This window comes from Mus pahari, chromosome 4, assembly GCF_900095145.1.
Source record: "Mus pahari chromosome 4, PAHARI_EIJ_v1.1, whole genome shotgun sequence".
NCBI classification, from domain to species: Eukaryota; Metazoa; Chordata; class Mammalia; order Rodentia; family Muridae; genus Mus; species Mus pahari.
Window position 1 is genome coordinate 88,991,554 of NC_034593.1, and position 16,967 is coordinate 89,008,520.

The 16,967-nt window shown below is 42.3% G+C and overlaps 1 non-coding gene across 1 annotated transcript; it reads right to left on the minus strand.

Moving 5' to 3' along the window:
- Positions 1 to 12,952: 12,952 nt before the first annotated feature.
- Positions 12,953 to 13,076, minus strand: LOC115063896. The gene has a single exon (XR_003843764.1). It is a non-coding gene; the product is annotated as a small nucleolar RNA SNORA44 (small nucleolar RNA).
- Positions 13,077 to 16,967: the final 3,891 nt, after the last annotated feature.

Sequence of the window (16,967 nt, forward strand, 5' to 3'; positions counted from 1 at the left end):
GGAACTTTCGGGATAGCATTTGTAATGTAATAAAAGAAAATAAAAAAAAATTTAAAAGATAGGAGAAAAAAAGATAGGAGAAAAAAAATACATGTAGCATAATAGTTCAGAAACAGATTCAAATGCCTATCAAGTTTTGGCTTATCATGAAGATGACATATCAAACTGGGTAAAGATTGAAGAATTCAAAGAATGGTCTTGGGGAACTTTCTAACCCCAAAGGAGGAAAAAAATAATACTATATTTCTCTCATCAAAAATAAATTCCAGATGTATTATTCAGATGTAGGGAATATAGGACTTAGAGAAATGCATGAGAAATAAGAAGGATTACATTTACCATGCTGTCTATCATAACTCAGTCAAACATTGATTTTTGAACATCAGATGACAAAGAACCACAATACCTGGGAGACAAGACACAAATGACAGGAGCCTAGGATTGCCCAGCCTTGTAAATGTCCAGGCCATACCTTGGAGAAAGGGAAGCCAACTAGTTCAGTGTCTCACCACACCGAGAAGATGAGGCCTGAAGGTCTAAGATTGGTAAAGACCACAGACTGGTGTTCTAGAGAAGAAGATGCAAAAAACAAGTGCTGAGAATTCCAGGATCTCCTGAGAATTGTCAACCCCCATATCCTTAACAGACTTGTAGGGGTCAACTAGTAGAGGTGTCCAAAGCTGGGAGGGCAGCTAATTAAAAGATTAAAAGGCATGCCTCAGAGTGGACTGGAGATGGTCTCGTTCTCCCATCTAGAAACACCTCAGGATTGAAAAGACTTCAGGTTTGCCTCTTTAATGGGAGAAAATCTTCCTTCAAATAATGCTGTTGTCTTGAATAACAAGATGCAAGTGGACCAGAATCAGATTCAAGAATTGGTTTGGGATGTAGCTCGGTAATAGAGCACATGTAGTGCAAGTTCCTGAATTTGATTTTTTAAAAAAAAAATAAATTCTTCTCTCATACAATACATCTGGACCACAATTTCCCCTCCCTCCACTCTTCCAGCTCCCTGTAACCTCTCCTCTCCCTAGATCTACTCCCTCTCCATCTCCTTTCAGAAAAGAGCAGGTCTCAAAGGGAAGGCAGCCAAACAGGACAAATGGAGATACAACACAAAAAGGCAAAAGCCATCATATTGAAGTTGAATAAGGCAGCCCAATAGTAGGAAAAGAGCCCCAAGAGCAAGCAAGAGCCAAGGACACACTTCGTCCCGCGGTTGGGGGTCCCACAAAAACACCAAGCTCACAGTCACCACATATACACAGAGAACCTTTTGTAGACACGTGTGGGCCACTCCCCATGCTTGCTGCTTCAGTCTCTGTGAGGCCCTCTGAGCCCTTCTTGGTTGACTCTCTGGACCATATTCCCCTAGTCCTCTCCTTATCCACTCTGACTCCTGTGATCTTTCCATGCTATCTTCCAGGGATTCCCTGAGCTCCAAAAAGGAGAAACCCTATGAAAACCTCCAACTTAGACTATCTCTCATTATAATGTCTGGCTATGCCCCATCTCCTGTTCTGCCAGAGGAAGCCTCTCTTCGTGGTGACTGGACAAGACACCAACATACGAGTATAGCAGAATGTCATTAGGAATCATTTTGTTGATTTTTTTTTTTTAGGCTAGTCATATCTGATTCTACCCTAGGTCTCCAGTTCCACAGTGTCAGACATGGGCTCCCAGTTTTGTTGTGGTCCTCAAGTTAAATGAGACATTGGTTGATCACTCCTACAAGTTCTGTGCTACCATTGCCCCAGCACATCTTGTAGACAGAACAGTTTATAGGCCAAAGGATTTGTGGCTGTGTTGGTGTCTAGGTTCCTCATTTGGTAGCCTGTGGAGTATCTTCTCACATGAAAGAGACTAGAACATAGAGGCGAAGTTGTGTGGATGTTTTCCTTGGCAGTGGGTCCCTGCTGCCAGTTTGTGTCCTAGTATCAGCCTGAATCTTTTCTGATATCTTTATTTATATTTTCTTCAAAGGCTTCAGGTTTTTTAATCATACCAGACTTTCCCTTGTTTTGTTAGAACTATTCCAAGATATTTTATACTATTCAAAGCTATTATGAAAGGCACTCTTCTTTCTTAGTCCATATGTTATTTGTATATATGAAAGGGATATTGATTTTTGTGAATTAAATTTGTATTCAACTACTTTGCTGGAAATGTTCATCAGATATAGGAGTTCCCTCGTGGAATATTTAGAGCCACCTATGTATATTATGAGATCATCTGCATATAAAGATACTTTGACTTCTTCATTTCCAATTTATATGTGAAAAGATTCAAATGGGCTCAGGACCCCCAAGATCAAGTTCTCTGCACAAAGGAGGCTTGTCCCACAAGGACAAAGAACAGGAATTAAGAGACAGATAGGAGATAGAGGACAATGTAGAAGGGAAAGGGGTATGTGTTCCAGGGGACAAAGAGCTGGCTTTGCATAGAGAGGAGACAGATGTGGCCCAGAGTCAATGGTGGTTTGTAAAGGTAAAGGGGTAAACCCTGTGTTAGGGTGAAATGTTTACTTTTAATTGAAATTATACTCAGCTTCTCAACAGAGACTCCAAGCTAGAAGTGCTTGGACAGATATCTAGTAGTCTCTAAAGAACCATAGATGCCAACCTAGATTATTATATCCAGCAAAACTCTCAATCACCATAGATGAATAAAACAATATATTTTATGAGAAATACAAATTAAAAAATATCTAGCTACAAATACAGCACTACAGAAAATACTAAAGGAAAATTCCAATCCAACAAGGATAACTGTGAGGATAAGCATAGCAGAAAAACAAGTGAAGTGCATGTGTGTGCATGCACATACACACACACACACACACACACACACACACACACACGCAACCACCACCACCAACAACAACATAAAAATAACATAAATTAACAAGTCACTGGTCATTAATATCTCTCAACATCAGTGGACTCAATTTCCCAGTAAAAAGACACAGGCTAAAAGATTGGATGGGAAAAAAAGGATCCATCATTCTGCTGCATACAGAAACACATCTCAGCAATAAAGATAGGTATTAACTCAGAGTAAAAGACTGTAAAAAGTTTTCTAAGCAAACAGACCCAAGAAGCAAGCTGGAGTAGCCACTCTAATATGTAATAAAATAGGCTTTCAATCAAAATTAATCAAAAGAGACAGGGAAGAACACGTCATGCTCTGAATATCTGTGCCCCAAAACATGGGCAGCCACATTTGAAAAAAAAAAATCATTGCCAAAGCTTAAATCTCACATCAAACCCCATACATTAATAGTGGGAGACTTCAACACTCCACTCTCACTAACTGCCAGGTCATCCAGACAAAAATTACATAGGAAATTAATGAAGGTAACCAGCATTATGAACCAAATGAATCTAACATACATATACAGAATATACCTTCTTCTCGGCACCTCATAGATCCTTCTCAAAAGTTGACCATATGGTCAGTCACAAAGCCAACCTTAACAGATATGAGAAAATTGAAATAACGCCTTTTATTTTATTAGACAACTATGAATGAAAGCTGGACTTCAACAACAGAAACACCAGAAAGCATACACACTCATGGAAACGGGGCAGCTCTCTATTCAATGATCACTGGGCCAGGGAAGAAATAAAGAAATAAATTCTAGAATTCACTGAAAATGAGGGCAAAACATAGCCAAACTTAAGGGACACAATGAAAGCAGTGCTAAGAGGAAATCCATGGCACTAAGTGCCTCAATAAAGAAATTAGAAAGTTCTCATACCAGAAATTTAAAAGTATATATGAAAACAATAGAGAAAAAAAAAAAAAAGCAAACACACCTAGGAGGACTAGAAGGCAGGAAATAATTAAAATCAGGGCTGAAATCAATCAATTAAAAACAAAACAATACAAAGAATCAATGAAACCAAGAGTTGATTCTTTGAGAAAATAAATAAGCTAGACAAACCAACAGAGATAGAGCGAGAGTACCCAAATAAACAAAATTAAAAATGAAAAGGGAGGCATAACAACAATGAAGAAATTAAAAGAATTCTTAGTTCTCACTTCTAAAACCTATACTCCAAAATATTGGAAAATATTAACAAAAGTAATGATTTTCTAGACAGATTCCACTCACCAAGGTTAAACCAAGATCAGTTAAACTATTTAAACCACCTTATAACCCCTAAAGAACTAAAAGCAGTCATTAAAATCTCTCAACCAAAAAAGGGGGACTCAGGGCTAGATGGTTTTCTAACAGACTTTCAAAGAAGAGCCAATACCAATATTCTTCAAACTATTCCACAAAATAGAAACAGAAGAAACACTGCCAAACTCATTCTATGAAGCCACAGTCACCTAAAGAAATGTTCGGCCTCCTGAGTCATCAGGGAAATGCATATCAAAACAACCCTGAGATTCCATCTCACACCAGTCAGAATGGCTAATATCAAAAACTCAGGTGACAGCAGATGCTGGACAGGATGTGGAGAAAGAGGAATACATCCATTGCTGGTGGGATTGCAAGCTTGTTCAACCACTCTGGAAATCAGTCTGGCGGTGCCTCAGAAAATTAGACATAGTAATATCTGAGAACCCAACTATACCACTCCTAGGCATATACCCAGAGAACTCCTACGGTTGATAAATGACTTCAGCAAGGTGGCTGTATACAAAATTAATGTTTAGACAATGAGTATCCCTTCTTTATACAAACAGGCTAAGAAAGAAATGAAGGAAATGAAACAATACTTTTTACAATAACCACAGATAATATAAAATACTTTGATGTAACACTAACCAAGCAAGTGAAAGACTGATATGACAAGAACTTCAAGTCACTAAAGAAAGAAATCAGAAGGTGCAAAGATCTCCCATGCTCAAGTAGCAGAAGATGGCCTAGTTGGCCATCATTGGGAGGAGAGGCCCTTGGTCTTGCAAAGATTACATGCCCCAGTACAGGGGAATGCCAGGGTCAGGAAGCAGGAGTGGGTGGGCTGGGGAGCAGGGCGGGAGAGGGCATAGGGGACTTTCGGGATAGTATTTGAAATGTAAATAAAAAATATCTAATAAAAAAGAAAATATAAAAATTTTTTTTAAAAAAGATCTCCTATGCTCATGGATCAGAAGGATTAATATAATGAAAATGGCCATCCTATCAAAAGCAATTTACAGATTGAATACAATTCCCATCAAAATTCTAACACAATTCTTTACAGATTTTGATAGAACAATTCTCAATCTGATATGGAAAAAAAAACTCAAGATAGCTAAAACAATCCTGAACAATAAAAGAATTTATGGAGGCATCACTATCCCTGATTTCAAGCTGTACTACAGAACAATAGTAATAAAACCTGCATGATATTGGTATAGAAACAGAAAAGTGGATCAATGGAATAGAGTAAAAGACCCTGAAATAAACCCTTATACTTATGGACATTTGACAAAGAAAGCAAAACCATACAATGGAAAAAGGCAGAGCATCTTCCTTCCAAATGGTGCTGGCCTAACTGGATGTCTGGATGTAGAAGAATGCAAATAGATCCAATTCATCACACGGAACAAAACTCAAGACCAAGTGGATCAAAAACCTCAATGCAAAACCATACACACTAAATCTAATAGAACAGAAAGTGGGGAGTAGCCTTGAACTCATTGTTGCAGGAGACAACTTTTGAAGAATACCAGTGGCTCAGGCACTAAGATCAACAATTGATAAATGGGACCTCGTGAAACTGAAAAGCTTCAGTAAGGCAAAGGAAACTGACAGTAGGACAAAACAACAGCCTACAGATTGGGAACCCTATGCCAACCCTACATCTGACAGAGGAATAATGTCTAAAATGTATAAAGAACTAAAGAAACTAGGCATGGACAACCTAAACAACACAATTAAAAAGTGGGATGCAAATGAGTACACATGGTGGGACTCATGGCTCCAGCCATATATGTAGCAGAGGATGGCCTAGTTGGTCATCAGTAGGAGGAGAGGCCCTTGGTCCTGTGAAGGCTTTATGCCCCAATGTAGGTGAATGCCAGAGCCAGGGAGCAGTTGTGGGTGGGATGGTGAGCAGGGGGAGGGGAAGGGGGTAGGGGGTTGGAGGGGAAATCAGGAAAGGTGACAACATTTGAAATGTAAATAAAGTAAATATCTAATAAACAAAGAAAGAAAAAAGTGGGGTACAGATCTAAACAGTTTTCAACAGAGGAATATTGAATGACTGAAAAGCACTTAAAAAATGTTCAAAGTCCTTGGTAATCAGAGAAATAAATATCAACGACTCTGAGATTCCATCATATAGCCATCAGATTGGCTAAGTTCAGAAACTCAAGTTAGCACATGCAGGTGAGAATGTAGAACAAGGGAAACACTCACAGCATTGGGGATATGGAACCTGAATAGGCTTCCTCCTGTAGCCAGGCCGGAATCCCAGAGGAACCATAGGGGCATCAACTCACCCACAAAACTTTCACCTCCAAATTTATCTTGTCTACAAGAAATGCAGGGACAGGGGATGGAGCAGAGACTGAAGAATTGGTCAAGCAGTGTCTGGCCCAATTAGAGACCCATTCCATGGGCAAGTACCAATTCCTGATGCTATTAATGATTTTGTTATGCATGTAGACAGGAGTCTAACATAGCTGTCCTCTGAGAGGCCCCACCCAGCAGCTGACTCTGACAGATGCAGGGACCCACAGCCAAACATTAGATGGAACTTGAGGACTCTTATGTAAGACTTGGGGGAAAGATTGAGGGCCTCGAAGGGAATTGGAAAGAAGTGGAGCATGGGGAGGTACTGTGGGAAAGAGGCACCTGGAGAGGTTGGGATGCATACTGAATAAATACATTTTTAAAAAGAGCAGAAAAGCATTTGTGAAAACAAATATCTGGACATGGCTTCAGTGCCCCTTCCATCTTTAAGGAGCAGACCAATTAAACGAATTATGACGACTCATTGCTGTAGCTTTATGCAAATATTCAAAGATTTATTAGTAGACTAGAACTTTTAAATGTTACTAGAATGGTATACTCTGTTTTGTTTTGCTTTGTTTTGTCATAAACCAGATACAGGAGAGAAGTACAGAGGTTCAGGCAATTGAATAGAAACACATAGCAGTGGGGAATGGGGACCTACGGGTAGCCACTAGAAAGGCCCAGACTCCAGGGAAGTGAGAGGCTCCCAGGACCCAATGGTGATGACTTTAGCCAAAATGCCCAACAAAGAGGAGATACAGCCTGTAGAGACCACCTCCAGTAGATAGGCATGGCCACCACCTACCACACATCTCAAACATTTTAACCCAGACATGTCCCTATCCAAAGAAAAGACAGGGAGAAAAAATGGAACAGACACAGAAGGAAAGGCCACCCAGAGACTGTCCCACCTAAGAATCCATCTCATCTACAGACACCGAACTCCTACTCTGTTGCTGATACCAAGAAGCGTTCCCTGACAGGAGCCTGGTATGGCTATTCCCTGAGAGGTTCTACCAGCACCTGACCAATACAGATCCAGTTACTCACAGCCAACCATTGGACTGAGCCCGAGGACCCCAAAGGAAGAGCTAGAAGAAGGACTGAAGGAACTGAAGGGGGTTGCAACACCATAGGAAAACAATATCAACTAACTGAACTACCCAGAGCTCCAAGGAACCAAACCAAAGCAACCAAAGAGTATATATACATGGAGGGATCCATGGCTCCAGATGCGTATGTAGCAGAGGATTGCCTTGTCTGACAATGGGAGGGGAGACCCTTGGTCCTGTGGAGGCTTGATATCTCAGCATAGGGCGATGTTAGAGTGGTGAGGCAGGTGGATGAGTGGGTAGAGGAGCACCCTCATAAAGGCAAGGGGGGATGGGACAGAGGTGGAGACCACTCCACTGTGAAGGGGGATATCATTTGAAATGTAAATGAATAAAGTGATTAATTTTTAAAAAAAGAAAAACGATATATACAAGAATATCTAAGAAATGTGTTATGCACAGTTAATTCTGATTAAGAGAGATTTTGGGGGGTTTGTTTTGTTTTGTTTTGTTTACAGCTGGGACAATTTATTAAAACTATCCGGTCAGATAGGGCCATAAGCCTTGGTGCCAGGGAGACAGGGAGACTACTTTACTGGAAAAGCTGCCTGTTTTCCTGCAGGAAGGGAACTTTCCACCAAATGAACACTGGAAGTGTATGCTCAGAAGGTCCCGTGTCCCAGTACTCCTAGCCTACTTCTGGGCAAAGGAGCTGCAGACAGCTCACTCCGCTCTGTAGTAGGAGGCACAGTTCACCTCGCCTGCCGCCAGGAGTTCATCCAATGTCTTCAGGGCAGGCTGTAGCCGAAGGTCCATCTTCTGCTCCACTTCTGCCTGCTTCCACAGAGGCTGTCCCAGCTTCGGGGGCTCTGCATGAACCTCGCAGGTCACCACATGGCCAGCCTCGCGGAAGCGCCAAGGCTAAGGCCAGGATCGAGTAGCCCGTGAAAGTGCCCAGATCCAGAGCTTTCTTGGTGGCCTTGATGAACTGCGCCAGGTTGGCCAGAAGCTGGGCCTGTTCACAGGTCATCATGGAATCCCTCTGTGATCCTAACACTAAGAAGGTACAGAGAGGGGTATCAGAAAGTCAAGGTCATCCTTGACTACCCAGAAGATGCTCCACCATACCACAAGGATGCTTGCTCCACTGTGTTCATAGCAGCTTTATTTGTAATAGCCAGAAACTGGAAACATTCCAGATGTCCCTCAACTGAAGAATAGGTGTAGAAAATGTGACTTATTTACACAATGGAATACTACTCAACCATTAGAAACTAGAACACCATGAATTTCACAGAAAAATGGATGAAACTAGAAAATCATTCTGAGTGAGGTAACCCAGACCCAAAAGGACACGCATGGTATGTACTCACTTTTAAGTGGGTATTAGCCATAAAGTACAGGGAAACCATGCTATCTATAATCAACAGACCCAAAAAAGCCAAATAACAAGGAGGGTTCAAGGGAGGATTATTGAATCTTTCTCAGAAGTGGGCCAAAATAGATATTAGAGGCCTATGGAAGGAAAGAACTGTGTGAAAAAGGCGATGAGGAAGGGGAGGCAGCAGAAATCAAATGAAGGGTGAGCAGGGGAGAAAGAAGGGAGATGGGAGGGCAACCAGCAATCTCTAGGATGTGCCAGAGACCTAAGATGGGGGGAGGCCACAGAAGGCCTTCTCCTCCTAGGGTACTGGGGGGAGGACTTGTGTGAGGAGCTACTGAGGGGAGAGGAAGGGCTAATATTGGGCCTATGGGAATGAATCTGGTTGAGACTCCTAGCAGTGGGGAATATAGTTCCTGAAGTGGCCATGCCCCCGTAGCCAGGCAGGCCAGTAGAGGGATTAAAAAAAAAAGGCCTCCATTCCCAAATGTGTCCTGTCTCCAAGATGTTCAGGGACAAAGATAAAGCAGAAACTGAGGGATTAGTCAACCAATGACTGCCCTAAATTGAGACCCATTCTATGGGTAAGAACCAATCCCTGGCACTATTAATGATCCTCTGTTATGCTTGCAGACAGGAGCCTAACTGTCCTCTGAAGTGCTTGACCGAGGAGCCAATGGGAAGAGATATTTGGCTCGCACCTCAACATTAGATGGAGCTTGGGAAGTCTTACTAAAGAGATGAGAGAGGGATTGAGGGACCCAAAGAGGACAGGAACATCACAGGAAGACCAATCAGAGTCCAACAACCTGGACCCTTGGAGGGCCCCAGAGACTGAACCACTAACCAAAGAGCAAGCACTGGCTGAACCTAGGCCTCCTGCACATATGCAGTAGATAAGAATCTTAGTGTTCATGTGGGTCCCCCAAACAACTGGAAAAGGGACTGTTCCTGCATCTGTTGCCTGCCTGTGGATCCTGAACCCTTAAATAGACAGCCTTGGCTAGTCTCAGTAGGAGAGGATGTGCCTAGTCCTGCAATGACTTGATGGGGGGGGGGATTTGTGGCTTGACACCCAGAGGGGGCTTCTCCTTCTAAGGGGATTGGGAGAATGACTTGTGTGAGGGGTTACTGGGAGGAGAGGAAGGGCTGATATTGGATTGTAAAAGATAATTATTTCATGGCACTAGCTCTGTTCGAAGTCTTGGGTTTGATTGACAGTATATGTGACCAGTAGTTGAAGACATGACTCCTCACTGGGAAGTGGTAGGGTGTGGTTGCATATGTGGCCCTTTCATAGAAAAGGGAATTTCCAAAATGAAAAGCTGTGGTTGACTTTCCAAGGCCATCTAGTTCACTGCTTTCAGAAGGTCAAAGCACTTAAGAGGCCATGGAAATTCTGGTAGAAGCAGCCTGCATTAAACACCCCCAGAAAGCACATACATTCCAAAGCCAACAGCTCATTCCAGCCAAGAAACTTCCTGCCAAGAGCTTCTTCGTGGGTTGGATACGATTCCACAAGGTATAATTCTTAGCTTTTATTTATTTATTTTTTAGTTTCTTCTCCTGAGAGACAAACAAGTTAGTCGTGAAGACTAATGAGCCTGAGGAATGCAGCTTGCCCATGGGTGGTGATTTCAACACAAGAAACCTTATTCTGTTACCCATTTCTCCCCAGGTCTGAAGCGCAGCAATTAAGTGGCTTTCCCAGCAGGCAGAGGGCACTGGAAGGAGGCGGCTGGTTTACCTGAGTGTGAATAACTAAAATTCTTGAAATCTCAAGGTACAGTTTGTCAGGGAATACTTGCTGGTGCCAATAGCAACTCCCCCTCTCCCCCCCCCCAAAAAAAAGCACAAATAAGGAGAAGGGGAAGGGAAGCTGGAGTTTAAGTCTATAAAAAATGTGGAGCTGCATGGAGCTGTTCTGGCCTTTAAGAAGGGCAAAGAGGAGGTCTCTCTCACCCAGGTAATGACTGTATGGGCCCCATAAGGAGATGGTTAAGTCAAACTGAGATAACTACGCCTAGGAGGGGGGAAGTATGTCAATCACACTTTGCCTTTGACACAAGGAAATTCCTTGAAACTGAGACCGGAGAGTGGAAGGGAGGGAGAATGTCTCCTGATGTGGGTGGCCAGGAAACCAGGGGCCAGAAAAGCATGGGAGGAGAGAGAGAGAGAAAGAGTCAGAGGGGGTGGGGGAGAGCACAAGATTGAATTCTAATCAAAATGCTATGAGGCGTTCACACCAGGCCTTGAGAGAATATTAACAAGGTTACGGGGGGGGGAGCTTTAGCCCCAGGAATTATTAGTGAATATGGAATTATATTTGCACAAACACTACCAGATGCAAGGAGGTAAATGTCCTGCAGATGTGGAAGAGGCCAGCGTATGTTCCAAATAGGCGGCAGCTTTATTTGTTTTACCTGTCTTCCAGCACCAGGGCAGCACGTTTCTGAGGGGTTACATTTCTGGAATGACCACCACACCATGAACCCCAGTTTCCCAAATTCTGCTTCATCAGCCCCCGTGGTCCTCAGCCAAGGACCATGTGGAGTAGCCCCAAGGCAGGTTTGTCCAGCTCGCCAGATCATTGTCTCCTTTACAGGGGAGGAGAGCAGTCTGGCATTCCTAGAAGGAAGTTCATGAAAGATGAAAGAGATCAGAGCTGGGTACATCCTGGCGGCTTCAGAGAGGAGCTGTGAAGACAGATATAACCTGCAAACAAAGAAGCCAAGGTGTTTCATTGTTCTACCGTACCTTCTCATGGTTTAATTTAGATCCATCACTGATGGGAAGGACATACTCTATTTCTAACTTTGTGACGAGACACTGTTTTCAGAGTCTCCTGAATACAAGTCCCTAAATCCCTTCAGTAGTCATTTTGAGGACCAGTTGTTGAGGATATTGAATAGTTGTAAGGTGAGATGACTCAGTGGGTAAAAGTACCCACTTCCAAGGCTGGGTTTGATTCTATACAGTAGAAGGCGAGACCTAGCTCCTACAAATTGTCCTCTGACATCCACATATGCATCATGGCATGCACATGTACTCCCCCTGCCCCTGCCAACACACATACACACAAACACATAGAGACACAGATAAATAAATAAGTAAAATATAATTTAAAAAAGCTGAAGATGTGGGCATAGCGAGCCAAGTTTCAGAAGACTGATAAGACGTGTAGACGCAGAGAATCTTGAAACTAACCTCATGAGTTCTCATGGGGGACTCTGTCAATGATGGTCATATCCCTGCACGGTTATATGTTCTTATACAGTTCATCAAGTTAAAGAGCTTTATGCCGATTAGTTACTATTGCCCTGAATTCCCCTGTCACATTTTCCTCTGGATAGGATGGTATGCAGTTGGGTTGAGAATACATTTAGCTTGAAGCGAGTGGAACACATTATACGGGTCACATAACTTTGCTGTAGAGTTGATTGCTAGTTGTATTTAGATGAATGGATTCCAGAAAGGCTCTGATTGGCTGCTCACTCCGTGATCTGGGCAACCAAGTGATATTATCGTGGGATATGACTACATCCTACAGTACCCAGCTCTGATGGTAGTGGAAGACAAACAAGACTTGAAATGCAAAGCCAGAAGCCAGCAGGGAGAAGTTGTCTAGATCTTGTGACTCTTGACGTCTCAAATTTCTAACAAAGGGGTTCTCAATCCCATGACAAGCATAAATTTGTGTGAGTGGCACTAGGAACAATGAGCCGCAAGTGCTGAGGGGAGATTTCCTAAACTAGCCACAATAAAAAGCAAATTTTGATTAACCACACTGAAGAGGAAAGTTACAATGTTTCTATTCTGCCTGTGCAGTGTGTTGTAATAAAAGAGTTGTCATTGGAAGAAACTGTCAGAATCTGCGGCACGGTTGTGTCTGTGCAGGGCAAAAGTGTTCCAGAGAGTTACTAACAGCTTTGCTTGTTGTTCTCCTGGACTTGATAATGGTGTGCTTTCTCAGATTGTTCCAAACTAGTATGCTGTTTCAATTTCTCTTCTTCATATTTTTTTCATTTTTTTAAACTTTTTCATTTTGTTCTATTTTTAAACTATTATAGGAAAGCTAAGTGGCAGCTGCAGATGCTGACCAGGGCTGTCCAAGTTCTCCAGTCACTCAGGTCTACAGCTGGAGATCCCATGGCCACAGCCAGCCATGGCCCTTGGAAACACGCTGATGACATCTCTTTCTACCCAACTCTTTACTCGATGGCTTCATATTAAAGCCAGAATTGCATTGGTTTTCCTTAGTAAGACTCCCGGACTTGAATGAGTCTCAGACCCACATCACCTGGATTTGGCCCTGGTGCCATGTGCCGAGTGCCCATTTCCCATACTCTCTTATTTCTGCCATCAGTACACAAGGCAGGCTCTGTTCATACCGCCTGACCTGAGCCTTTCAACCTTTCTCCATAGCTTTGAGTCACAGTCAGCCTTACGCTAGAGGGAAGCATCATCCTGTTCTCAGTCCCTGCCCCACCAGAGGGCATGCTGAACCCCGAGGCATTTTCTGTACTTTATCTAGGGTCCAAATGACTTCCTTTGACGCCACCTCCACTGTCCCCACATGCCCCTTGCCTGCCTCACAGTTGATAGATCTTAGAGTTCTCACTGGCAGGCTTCGTTTCCTCTGATGGGAAACGTCTTGTGGGTTTTTCTGGCAATTCCTCTTTCTTATATTTTCAGGTATTTACAGACCATAGGGAAAAAATAGAAAAGCTACTCCAAAACATCTGGGTTGAGGGGTTTTGGAACTTCAGAGATTTAGGCATCTTATAACTGAACTTCAGAACACATTTCCTCCTGCAAGCCACCATGCAGTCCTCTCTTTGACCCTCATGTACTGTACACTACTCACACCCACGTGGAACGTTTATTCATCCGAGAAGACAGGATCAACAATTCCTTATAATCCCTGCAACGTAAATGACACTTTTCCATTTCAAAACGTTATGAGGACCCAGCACAATTTCCAACCATATAAAGTCTGAAATAAGCTGAGGTTTGCATTCATTTAATTTTTTACTTCAGTGCAACTCAGCATCTATCATATTGCCTTAAAAATGAAAAAGAAGTAAGTTAATTTTTTTTATCAAAACAAAACACCTCACTTCTGCACAGAACAAAAGTCCAAGGATCTCCTGACCCAACTCCCTAGATTCTTGTGTTTGGTGTCAGTTCCTTAGGTGTAATAGCAGCGTATGGTACTGCCTCCAAGTCTGTAGCTGTAAAATTAGATGGTGTTATTTCTTTCCCATTGCAAAAAGTCCCACGAGCCCTGAAAGTTAAATGATTAATGACTGAAAGCTCCTACACAAACATGAATACTTAATAACAAAAATAACCCCTCTTTGCCCCAGTGATAGGCACCAATAACCCGATGCTGAGTCTTGATCCAGTCTTAAGGCGGCTGAGATAAACCCTTCCCCTGCTTCAGACAGTCTGGTATTCTCTGACTTCCTCCATCAACAAATCCCCTGTCAGGCTCAGACTTCACCCCAGTAATGTGAAAGCTGCTCTCTGTGTGTAGAGGACTCACACATGGGACACCTCCAGTGCAGGCCACTGAAGGGTCAGTATAACTTCTCTTTTTTCAAGGAACATGCCTGCTTTCCCTATACTACAAAATTATTAGGAAATCTTGTGTGAGACCAAATATTTCATTGAGTTTTCATTTGGTTTATACCCTTCCTAGGAGAACCCCTGCACGGCTGTAGAGAACCTCCAACACAAGCATGCTTCTGTCTGGACTTCTGGAGTTGGGTGAGCCTGGAGAGATATTCATAAGGAAATAGGTTCTGGTGAATTTTGAGTCTACTTTTTGTTTACTGACTATAACACATTCTTCTCTTAAGGCAGAATACAACCACATGGAATATCTGAGCTCAAATATACTCCCAGAGCTAATTTAAAGCACCCTGGGTGGGCTATCAACCAACTCTGGCACATTCCAAGTGTTCTGGTCCTTCTCTTTTCTTTTCTTTGAGCAGATGAGCAACCAAATGAGGGAGCCCCTGCAGGAGAAAAGCATGGCAAAGCTTCCTGCATTTCAGACAACTGTTGTAAATAGCTAGCCTGGTTTCACCACAAGAACAAAGCAAGATGAGGGTCTTAAGACTGCACCAAGCATATCTGTATCTGAAATCACGATAGATCCAGTTGAAAGATATCTTAAGCATTTTATTCCATTTCTCTCAGGCTATTTCCTAATGTACAAAGATGGACAAAGTCCCACCAAAAGACAGAGTGGAAGTAATGTAGTTAGCAGCTACTGGATATTAGAGGGCTGAATTCAGACCGTAGAACCCAGAGATGTGGGACCTAGAGTTTGATGAGTTTTGTTCCATCACAGAAGCTAAGTGAAGAATAGCCAATACAGAACAAAATTCCTGCCCTCAAGAAATCCTGACTGTCTAGTTTGTCTTTGTAAAATTTCAGTAAATATCTGTCCTTAAACATTTTCTGATTTTTCCAAGTGTTCATCAGTCATATTAAGAAATCACACATGTTCTTAGATCTGGAAATCCAGATCAGTTGCACAGCACATACTTCACATGAATCCTGTATTTAAGTTCTCAAACTAAATAAACTTAAAATAAAAATAGTTGGGCAAGTTCTTCAGTTTAGACAAGCCAAGACTATCTCAAAAATATAGTTGCCCCCAACCACACAGAGAGGAAACCAGGGTAGAATCCGGTGGTTTTTCTGGGTGGAGAGACTGGAGTCCAGAAAAACCAATGTGATCAGAGTTTTCAAAACAGAGAGCCAGAGAAGGAAGCGAGAGCCATGGCCAGTGGGAGCTTCTGGGACTTGTAGTTCCCTGCAAGGTTTCAGCTAAGAACTGCTCAAGCACAGAGAAAACGACCTTAAAGAGCAATGAACTCTGATGTCCCAGGATGTACAGAGAGCCAGGACGGTCACTGTTTCATCATCCTAAACTGAAAACCTAACTCTGGGTGCTGAGGCTAGTAATAAGAACATTCTAGTCTCAGATGTGGGGAAGAAATTAAAATTGAACAAAATATTGTCCTGATCCTGAACCATTAGTTTGTTCCTTCATACTTGTTATACTCCAAAACAGTGTAACACTTTTTAAGATAAATCTCATAATGTTGTGCACCTGGTGAAAAATGACCAGGTACAAGAAGAGTCTACAAAAATAATAATGAATAGGAAAATAAATTCCATTCAAAATTACTCAAAAATGATCCAAATTATAACATCAGTAAAGAAGGTTAGTGGCATAGGTGTGGCAACTGTGCTCCAAATGTTTGGAATGTGAGAAAGGGACTGAGACTATTGCTCAGTGGTAGAGCATCTACCAGCATACACCACACTGTACTTCAGAAAGGAAGGATGGCGGCCCCACAAGCTTTCTCCTTTCATAATAACATGTCTGTGGATGGTCCTGTCACTAAGGGTTTGTTTACACAGCCATGCTGATGAGGCTTCATGGGTGTACCTTCTGACATTTCTAGGAGACATGATCTTGCAACGAACTTTCTATTGTTCTGGTCCTTGTAATCTTACACCTCCTCTTCTGCTAAATATAAATATTAACATTTATCTACATATATGTATTTATACATATATGAAGCCATGAATTTGATAAAGATCGGGGGGGTTGCATGGAAGAAATTTGGAGGGAGGGAAGAAAAAGGGTAAATGATGTAATTATATTGTAAAAACCCATGTCGTACCTTCATCTGAAATAACTTCTAAATATGGAAGCAAAGCATCCAAGATGTAAAATGCATTGAACAAGATTCGCATCAGCTTAGGAATCAAAGGTAAATTGGTATGTAGATTTGGACACACAAAAATAGAAACCGTTCACCATGAAGCACAGAACTGAAGACACAGAGACAGGGGAGTGGATTGCGGTCCATGCGACAGCCTCTGACAGAACAGGAAGTATGTGATTAAAGGAAACAAAGCAAGGTAAGACACAAAATTTTAAGGAAATAGTAGCTAAAATATTTCTAAATTTAAGAAATAACCATGACAGCCGGGCATGGTGGCGCATGCCTTTAATCACAGCACTTGGGAGGCAGAGGCAGGCGGATTT